General features: G+C 57.0%; 2 non-coding genes and 1 pseudogene across 2 annotated transcripts; all 3 read right to left on the reverse strand.

The window, feature by feature from the left end:
• LOC124579195 overlaps positions 1-3,974 on the reverse strand; it is a 7,956-nt pseudogene extending 3,982 nt beyond the window's left edge.
• Positions 3,975-4,162: 188 nt separating this feature from the next.
• Positions 4,163-4,317, reverse strand: LOC124579177. Its single transcript, XR_006972897.1, has one exon. It is a non-coding gene; the product is annotated as a 5.8S ribosomal RNA (ribosomal RNA).
• A 351-nt stretch (positions 4,318-4,668) lies between these two features.
• LOC124579167 lies at positions 4,669-6,578 on the reverse strand. Its single transcript, XR_006972888.1, has one exon. It is a non-coding gene; the product is annotated as a small subunit ribosomal RNA (ribosomal RNA).
• Positions 6,579-10,000: the final 3,422 nt, after the last annotated feature.

Below are 10,000 nucleotides of genomic sequence, written 5' to 3' on the forward strand. Positions count from 1 at the left end.
CGTACTCCCAGCGGCGCCGCTTGCGCTTCTGCGTCGGCGGCGCGGCAGGCGGCCGCTTCGATGGTTGGCGCGGCCGCTGTGTCCTGGTGATCGATCTCTCCCCTCTGGACCCGACCGACGCAAGGGCATCCGGGAGCATGCCCAGGATGACATCGGGCGGCGTGCCCCGCCCCAGACCTATGACACGATCCAGGGCAGAGAAACGCTGGGCGGAAGCGGGTAGCCCCGCCAGATGCTCCCAGATGGCGGCGTCAGTCGGCCCCTCCGGCGGCGGCCCGGTGGTGTCGGCCGCGAAGTCCTCGGCTGCGTCGACGGGCGGCGCAGCGGCCTCGCCCGCGTCAGGCAGCGGGCTCGCTGCTCCCTGGCGGGACGCCGGCTCTTCCCCCCGACCGATCTCAAGCGCCTCCATGAATTGGCGGACAAGCTGCTTGTGGGCAGCTTGCCGCCGTCGGCACTTGATTGCCTCGAGCGTTCGGTCGGGGAACATCCTGATGAGTTCTTGATTGACGAAGAAGAACCGGGCGTCCCTCTCAAGGAACAGTTCGGCCTCCGCCTTGGCGAGCGACAGGACTTCTTCCTCCGTCCACCTCGCGCGATGCCTCTCGGTGACGATCTCCGCGTTGGCGGCCGCAAGATGTTGGCGGCGGCGATGGACCCCGAGACCGTTCTTGGTTGTAAAGCTGCGGTGGCACTCACTACAGGTATACATAGCTGCAAAAGTTACAAGATTTTCGGCACGGCCGGTTGGCCGGCTAGGTGCTGGGGGAGTTGGGGTGGCACCTTCAGCGGAAGGGCCACCACTTATTCTCTGCTTACTGCCCCCAACTAAAAAAGGGATAGTGCGAGGGGGGGCTGGTAACCCCCCCAAGCCCCTGGTGCGGTCTTCCACTCTGCGAAATCAGCGGGCCCACGAGAAGGGGAGAAGACCGCAGGAGAGGAGAGGCTAAGAGGGCTAGGCCCATGTATTGCGCATCACTCTCCCAGTAACTATAACCCAAGGAAGGCACCTCGCAGCAGCAGCACGACTACATCAAGACCGCACTTCGAGAAGCCAAGTCCGGATGCAGCCACACCGCTGCCACTTGGCCACCTTAAGAGAGTCATAGTTACTCCCGCCGTTTACCCGCGCTTGCTTGAATTTCTTCACGTTGACATTCAGAGCACTGGGCAGAAATCACATTGCGTCAACACCCGCTAGGGCCATCGCAATGCTTTGTTTTAATTAGACAGTCGGATTCCCCCAGTCCGTGCCAGTTCTGAGTTGATCGTTGAATGGCGGCCGAAGAGAATCCGCGCACCCGCGCGCCCCCGGAGGAGCACGCTAAGGCGGACGCGGCCTCGCAGCAAGGAAGATCCGTGGGAGGCCAAGGCACGGGACCGAGCTCGGATCCTGCACGCAGGTTGAAGCACCGGGGCGCGAACGCCGCGCAGGCGCGCGCATCCTGCACCGCCGGCCAGCACGAGGCCAACCAACGGCGAGAGCAGACCACGCCCGCGCTAAACGCCCGCACTTACCGGCACCCCTACGGCACTCACCTCGCCCAGGCCCGGCACGTTAGCGCTGACCCACTTCCCGACCAAGCCCGACACGCCCCGATCCTCAGAGCCAATCCTTATCCCGAAGTTACGGATCCAATTTGCCGACTTCCCTTACCTACATTATTCTATCGACTAGAGGCTCTTCACCTTGGAGACCTGCTGCGGATATGGGTACGAACCGGCGCGACACCTCCACGTGGCCCTCTCCCGGATTTTCAAGGTCCGAGGGGAAGATCGGGACACCGCCGCAACTGCGGTGCTCTTCGCGTTCCAAACCCTATCTCCCTGCTAGAGGATTCCAGGGAACTCGAACGCTCATGCAGAAAAGAAAACTCTTCCCCGATCTCCCGACGGCGTCTCCGGGTCCTTTTGGGTTACCCCGACGAGCATCTCTAAAAGAGGGGCCCGACTTGTATCGGTTCCGCTGCCGGGTTCCGGAATAGGAACCGGATTCCCTTTCGCCCAACGGGGGCCAGCACAAAGTGCATCATGCTATGACGGCCCCCATCAACATCGGATTTCTCCTAGGGCTTAGGATCGACTGACTCGTGTGCAACGGCTGTTCACACGAAACCCTTCTCCGCGTCAGCCCTCCAGGGCCTCGCTGGAGTATTTGCTACTACCACCAAGATCTGCACCGACGGCGGCTCCAGGCAGGCTCACGCCCAGACCCTTCTGCGCCCACCGCCGCGACCCTCCTACTCGTCAGGGCTTCGCGGCCGGCCGCAAGGACCGGCCATGACTGCCAGACTGACGGCCGAGTATAGGCACGACGCTTCAGCGCCATCCATTTTCAGGGCTAGTTGCTTCGGCAGGTGAGTTGTTACACACTCCTTAGCGGATTCCGACTTCCATGGCCACCGTCCTGCTGTCTTAAGCAACCAACGCCTTTCATGGTTTCCCATGAGCGTCGATTCGGGCGCCTTAACTCGGCGTTTGGTTCATCCCACAGCGCCAGTTCTGCTTACCAAAAGTGGCCCACTTGGCACTCCGATCCGAGTCGTTTGCTCGCGGCTTCAGCATATCAAGCAAGCCGGAGATCTCACCCATTTAAAGTTTGAGAATAGGTTGAGGTCGTTTCGGCCCCAAGGCCTCTAATCATTCGCTTTACCGGATGAGACTCGTACGAGCACCAGCTATCCTGAGGGAAACTTCGGAGGGAACCAGCTACTAGATGGTTCGATTAGTCTTTCGCCCCTATACCCAGCTCCGACGATCGATTTGCACGTCAGAATCGCTACGGACCTCCATCAGGGTTTCCCCTGACTTCGTCCTGGCCAGGCATAGTTCACCATCTTTCGGGTCCCAACGTGTACGCTCTAGGTGCGCCTCACCTCGCAATGAGGACGAGACGCCCCGGGAGTGCGGAGGCCGCCGCCCCGTGAAGGGCGGGGAAGCCCCATCCTCCCTCGGCCCGCGCAAGGCGAGACCTTCACTTTCATTACGCCTTTAGGTTTCGTACAGCCCAATGACTCGCGCACATGTTAGACTCCTTGGTCCGTGTTTCAAGACGGGTCGTGAAATTGTCCAAAGCTGAAGCGCCGCTGACGGGAGCGATTATTCCGCCCGAGAGCATCCCGAGCCAACAGCGGCGCGGGTCCGGGGCCGGGCCAGGTAGGTCCGTCATCCGGGAAGAACCGCGCGCGCTTGCCGGGAGCCCGAGCGCCCAAAGGGGCGAATCGACTCCTCCAGATATACCGCCGGGCAGCCAGCCAGGACACCGGGGCTCTGCCCAACAGACGCGAACCGAGGCCCGCGGAAGGACAGGCTGCGCACCCGGGCCGTAGGCCGGCACCCAGCGGGTCGCGACGTCCTACTAGGGGAGAAGTGCGGCCCACCGCACACCGGAACGGCCCCACCCCGCGGCGAGTGGAAAGGCAACCGGACACGACCCCGCCGCGGATTGCTCCGCGCGGGCGGCCGGCCCCATCTGCCGAGGGCGGAGGCCTGTGGCCGGATGGGCGTGAATCTCACCCGTTCGACCTTTCGGACTTCTCACGTTTACCCCAGAACGGTTTCACGTACTTTTGAACTCTCTCTTCAAAGTTCTTTTCAACTTTCCCTCACGGTACTTGTTCGCTATCGGTCTCGTGGTCATATTTAGTCTCAGATGGAGTTTACCACCCACTTGGAGCTGCACTCTCAAGCAACCCGACTCGAAGGAGAGGTCCCGCCGACGCTCGCACCGGCCGCTACGGGCCTGGCACCCTCTACGGGCCGTGGCCTCATTCAAGTTGGACTTGGGCTCGGCGCGAGGCGTCGGGGTAGTGGACCCTCCCAAACACCACATGCCACGACAGGCGGCAGCCTGCGGGGTTCGGTGCTGGACTCTTCCCTGTTCGCTCGCCGCTACTGGGGGAATCCTTGTTAGTTTCTTTTCCTCCGCTTAGTAATATGCTTAAATTCAGCGGGTAGTCTCGCCTGCTCTGAGGTCGTTGTACGAGGTGTCGCACGCCACACCGCCAGCCGGCTGTGCACGCTACCGAGTAAGTACCGGTATGCGAACCGCCAGGCGACGGGCGCGCATCGCACGTTTCAGGAGGCGCGGCCGGCCCCACAGGCGGCCGCGACGCTCCCAGGTCTGCGAAGCGGGGCAAACGCCGCGCGCTTCAGTATACGTAGCCGACCCTCAGCCAGACGTGGCCCGGGAACGGAATCCATGGACCGCAATGTGCGTTCGAAACGTCGATGTTCATGTGTCCTGCAGTTCACATGTCGACGCGCAATTTGCTGCGTTCTTCATCGACCCACGAGCCGAGTGATCCACCGTCCTGGGTGATCTTTTCTTAGTTTCCACTGTCTCTTTCAAGACAGTTGCATAGGCGGGACGTAGGCGTGTGGCGGCCCCTGTTCAAGCGTTCTGTGTCCAACGGCCTCACGGCCGATGGGCGTCGTACGGCTCCACACCGGAGCGGACAGGCAGTCGGGCGAAAGTCATTCAAAACCGGCGCCAGGCGCCAGGTGCCGCAGGCCAGCCGCTCCAGCGCTTCAGCGCTCGTACCACACAACATTGGCGTTAGTTTTGAGAAGCACGCGTGGTTCCGCACGCGGCGCACGGCTACTGCGAGCCGTACAGGTAGCGTGTTGCGCGACACGACACGCACATCGAACGACATGCAGTCTAGTCGGTAATGATCCTTCCGCAGGTTCACCTACGGAAACCTTGTTACGACTTTTACTTCCTCTAAATGATCAAGTTTGGTCATCTTTCCGGTAGCATCGGCAACGACAGAGTCAATGCCGCGTACCAGTCCGAAGACCTCACTAAATCATTCAATCGGTAGTAGCGACGGGCGGTGTGTACAAAGGGCAGGGACGTAATCAACGCGAGCTTATGACTCGCGCTTACTGGGAATTCCTCGTTCATGGGGAACAATTGCAAGCCCCAATCCCTAGCACGAAGGAGGTTCAGCGGGTTACCCCGACCTTTCGGCCTAGGAAGACACGCTGATTCCTTCAGTGTAGCGCGCGTGCGGCCCAGAACATCTAAGGGCATCACAGACCTGTTATTGCTCAATCTCGTGCGGCTAGAAGCCGCCTGTCCCTCTAAGAAGAAAAGTAATCGCTGACAGCACGAAGGATGTCACGCGACTAGTTAGCAGGCTAGAGTCTCGTTCGTTATCGGAATTAACCAGACAAATCGCTCCACCAACTAAGAACGGCCATGCACCACCACCCACCGAATCAAGAAAGAGCTATCAATCTGTCAATCCTTCCGGTGTCCGGGCCTGGTGAGGTTTCCCGTGTTGAGTCAAATTAAGCCGCAGGCTCCACTCCTGGTGGTGCCCTTCCGTCAATTCCTTTAAGTTTCAGCTTTGCAACCATACTTCCCCCGGAACCCAAAAGCTTTGGTTTCCCGGAGGCTGCCCGCCGAGTCATCGGAGGAACTGCGGCGGATCGCTGGCTGGCATCGTTTATGGTTAGAACTAGGGCGGTATCTGATCGCCTTCGAACCTCTAACTTTCGTTCTTGATTAATGAAAACATACTTGGCAAATGCTTTCGCTTCTGTTCGTCTTGCGACGATCCAAGAATTTCACCTCTAACGTCGCAATACGAATGCCCCCGCCTGTCCCTATTAATCATTACCTCGGGTTCCGAAAACCAACAAAATAGAACCGAGGTCCTATTCCATTATTCCATGCACACAGTATTCAGGCGGGCTTGCCTGCTTTAAGCACTCTAATTTGTTCAAAGTAAACGTGCCGGCCCACCGAGACACTCACTCAAGAGCACCCTGGTAGGATTGCAACGGGGTCCGCCTCGGGACGCACGAGCACGCACGAGGCGCGTCGCACGCCTTCGGCTCGCCCCACCGGCAGGACGTCCCACGATACATGCCAGTTAAACACCGACGGGCGGTGAACCAACAGCGTGGGACACAAATCCAACTACGAGCTTTTTAACCGCAACAACTTTAATATACGCTATTGGAGCTGGAATTACCGCGGCTGCTGGCACCAGACTTGCCCTCCAATAGATACTCGTTAAAGGATTTAAAGTGTACTCATTCCGATTACGGGGCCTCGGATGAGTCCCGTATCGTTATTTTTCGTCACTACCTCCCCGTGCCGGGAGTGGGTAATTTGCGCGCCTGCTGCCTTCCTTGGATGTGGTAGCCGTTTCTCAGGCTCCCTCTCCGGAATCGAACCCTGATTCCCCGTTACCCGTTACAACCATGGTAGGCGCAGAACCTACCATCGACAGTTGATAAGGCAGACATTTGAAAGATGCGTCGCCGGTACGAGGACCGTGCGATCAGCCCAAAGTTATTCAGAGTCACCAAGGCAAACGGACCGGACGAGCCGACCGATTGGTTTTGATCTAATAAAAGCGTCCCTTCCATCTCTGGTCGGGACTCTGTTTGCATGTATTAGCTCTAGAATTACCACAGTTATCCAAGTAACGTGGGTACGATCTAAGGAACCATAACTGATTTAATGAGCCATTCGCGGTTTCACCTTAATGCGGCTTGTACTGAGACATGCATGGCTTAATCTTTGAGACAAGCATATGACTACTGGCAGGATCAACCAGGGAGCTGCGTCAACTAGAGCTGAGCAGCCGGCCGCCCGGGAGTGTGTCCCGGGGGCCCACGCGAACACGCAAGCGTCCGCTCAATTATTCTGCAAACAGGAGGAGGCTGAGCTCCCCTGCACAATACACCTCGAAACCCTCTCAGGTCCCGGCGGCGCGCAGCGCCGTCCTAAGTACTTGGTCGGGTTCGAGAGAGGCGCAATCGCCCGGAGTTTGGCGAGTAGACGCTTTAGGTGCGACCACCCGTGCTCCCAACTGAGCTTGCCGCTGCCGACAGAGGCCCGGGAGCGTGCTGTCGTGGCATTGCCGGCGGGAGACAACACGCGCCACCTACGGTGACCGGCAGCTCCAACGCCAGCGCCACAGAAGGACAAAAGCCCCACTTGGGTGCCGAAGCGAACTCTCCCAGCACAGCGCACGCGCCAACACGTCCGCACAGCTGCGATACAAACCACCTGCGAGAACCGCAGAGGCGACCGAGCAGCAGACGGCGTCGCGGCGCCGAGCGCCGGGCGGCGGCGCATCCTCAGCGCACACAGTCCTCAATCGGACCAGCACACTGCAGATGTCCACCGCGCTTCGCACCGGGCCCGCGAGGACCTACTTTGGCCGCACGGCGCCGCGTGCAGGGTGCGCCGGCGCGCAGCTGCGCCGCCTGCCGCCTCCGTCGGCCGGCGCGCCTGCCACTGGCCGCCCCCACCAGCCGGCTGTAGCGCGTGCGCCCACGCACCGCGCGGCCAGCACGCCGGGAGGCCCCCCCTCACCGGCCGGGGACGGTCCCACCCAGCCACCGCCGCGTATCGCTTCACACCCAGATGCCATTCACGTTCGTGGGCATGGTGGGTATCGCTGGAACAACCGGTTGGTAGCTCAACCGATCGTCGCCATCACTGATTCACCTCTAGCGAGAACAACCGCACCACAACGGTTTACCAGTTGTTCATTTGCATAACGTCACCAGCAAACGTAGGCGTCCATCGCCATTTGCAAATTCAACGATTGTTGCATGCCTGTGTCAGGTGTCACGACACACTATGTCTGCCCACATACACGCAACAACATGTGCACGCTTCGCGAACACGTGGAAGGTGGCCCCCGTACGTATGCGATGTCCATTGCGCGAACGACTGTCAACCGGCCTCTGTCGCATGTCGCAGATGTGGAACGCAGTGCACCATGCTATCACGGTGTGTGAGAAGAGACGACTACGTCTGACAACACGCGCCACTACATCAACAGACGGCTCATGCTGATCGCCATCCAGGGCATACCACACTGCAATCCAGCTCTTATAGGGAGACGACACGTAGCTGAGTGCACAACATTTGGACCGCATGGTTCGCCGTTGTTGGCGCAGTCGTTGTACGGTCACATGTACCACGATGTATCATTCAGTACATGAGGACCAATGTGCAGTACAGTGTGTGATTTGGACGTACAACATCAGCGGACAGTTGACACAGGCCGTACCACAGCGTAGGCTAAGTGCTTCGCACATGCGAATGCCAATGAACAACTGCAAATGCCAATGAACAACTGCAAAGGGCATTGAGCATGTACGTCCTGCTGCCATCCACATTACAGTGTATAGCTGCAAGGTGTTTAACATGAAGCGATACACTGGGGACCGGGCAGTGCGAGTAGCAAACTATATTGCGGGGGTTGCAGTTAGGCAACACTACACTAATTTAACGCGTCGTATGACAATTACAGAGCAGGTTAAGGCCCAACGTGTGTTGGGTTAAGGCCCAACGTGTGTTGGGTTAAGGCCCAACGTGTGTTGGGTTAAGGCCCAACGTGTGTTGGGTTAAGGCCCAACGTGTGTTGGGTTAAGGCCCAACGTGTGTTGGGTTAAGGCCCAACGTGTGTTGGGTTAAGGCCCAACGTGTGTTGGGTTAAGGCCCAACGTGTGTTGGGTTAAGGCCCAACGTGTGTTGGGTTAAGGCCCAACGTGTGTTGGGTTAAGGCCCAACGTGTGTTGGGTTAAGGCCCAACGTGTGTTGGGTTAAGGCCCAACGTGTGTTGGGTTAAGGCCCAACGTGTGTTGGGTTACGTTAAGGGGCAATGTGGGTTACGTTAAGGGGCAATGTGGGTTACGTTAAGGGGCAATGTGGGTTACGTTACGGCGCAATATAGGTTACGTTACGGCGCAATATAGGTTACGTTAAGGCGCAATATCGGTTACGTTAAGGCGCAATACAGGTTACGTTAAGGCGCAATACAGGTTACGTTAAGGCGCAATACAGGTTACGTTAAGGCGCAATACAGGTTACGTTAAGGCGCAATACAGGTTACGTTAAGGCGCAATACAGGTTACGTTAAGGCGCAATGCAGGTTACGTTAAGGCGCAATGCAGGTTACGTTAAGGCGCAATACAGGTTACGTTAAGGCGCAATACAGGTTACGTTAAGGCGCAATACAGGTTACGTTAAGGCGCAATACAGGTTACGTTAAGGCGCAATACAGGTTACGTTAAGGCGCAATACAGGTTACGTTAAGGCGCAATACAGGTTACGTTAAGGCGCAATACAGGTTACGTTAAGGCGCAATACAGGTTACGTTAAGGCGCAATACAGGTTACGTTAAGGCGCAATACAGGTTACGTTAAGGCGCAATACAGGTTACGTTAAGGCGCAATACAGGTTACGTTAAGGCGCAATACAGGTTACGTTAAGGCGCAATACAGGTTACGTTAAGGCGCAATACAGGTTACGTTAAGGCGCAATACAGGTTACGTTAAGGCGCAATACAGGTTACGTTAAGGCGCAATACAGGTTACGTTAAGGCGCAATACAGGTTACGTTAAGGCGCAATACAGGTTAGGTTAAGGCGCAATACAGGTTAGGTTAAGGCGCAATACAGGTTAGGTTAAGGTACGACATAGGTTAGGTTAAGGTACGACATAGGTTAGGTTAAGGTACGACATAGGTTAGGTTAAGGTACGACATAGGTTAGGTTAAGGTACGACATAGGTTAGGTTAAGGTACGACATAGGTTAGGTTAAGGTACGACATAGGTTAGGTTAAGGTACGACATAGGTTAGGTTAAGGTACGACATAGGTTAGGTTAAGGTACGACATAGGTTAGGTTAAGGTACGACATAGGTTAGGTTAAGGTACGACATAGGTTAGGTTAAGGTACGACATAGGTTAGGTTAAGGTACGACATAGGTTAGGTTAAGGTACGACATAGGTTAGGTTAAGGTACGACATAGGTTAGGTTAAGGTACGACATAGGTTAGGTTAAGGTACGACATAGGTTAGGTTAAGGTACGACATAGGTTAGGTTAAGGTACGACATAGGTTAGGTTAAGGTACGACATAGGTTAGGTTAAGGTACGACATAGGTTAGGTTAAGGTACGACATAGGTTAGGTTAAGGTACGACATAGGTTAGGTTAAGGTACGACATAGGTTAGGTTAAGGT

Source organism: Schistocerca americana, unplaced genomic scaffold, assembly GCF_021461395.2.
Source record: "Schistocerca americana isolate TAMUIC-IGC-003095 unplaced genomic scaffold, iqSchAmer2.1 HiC_scaffold_297, whole genome shotgun sequence".
Taxonomy (NCBI): domain Eukaryota; kingdom Metazoa; phylum Arthropoda; class Insecta; order Orthoptera; family Acrididae; genus Schistocerca; species Schistocerca americana.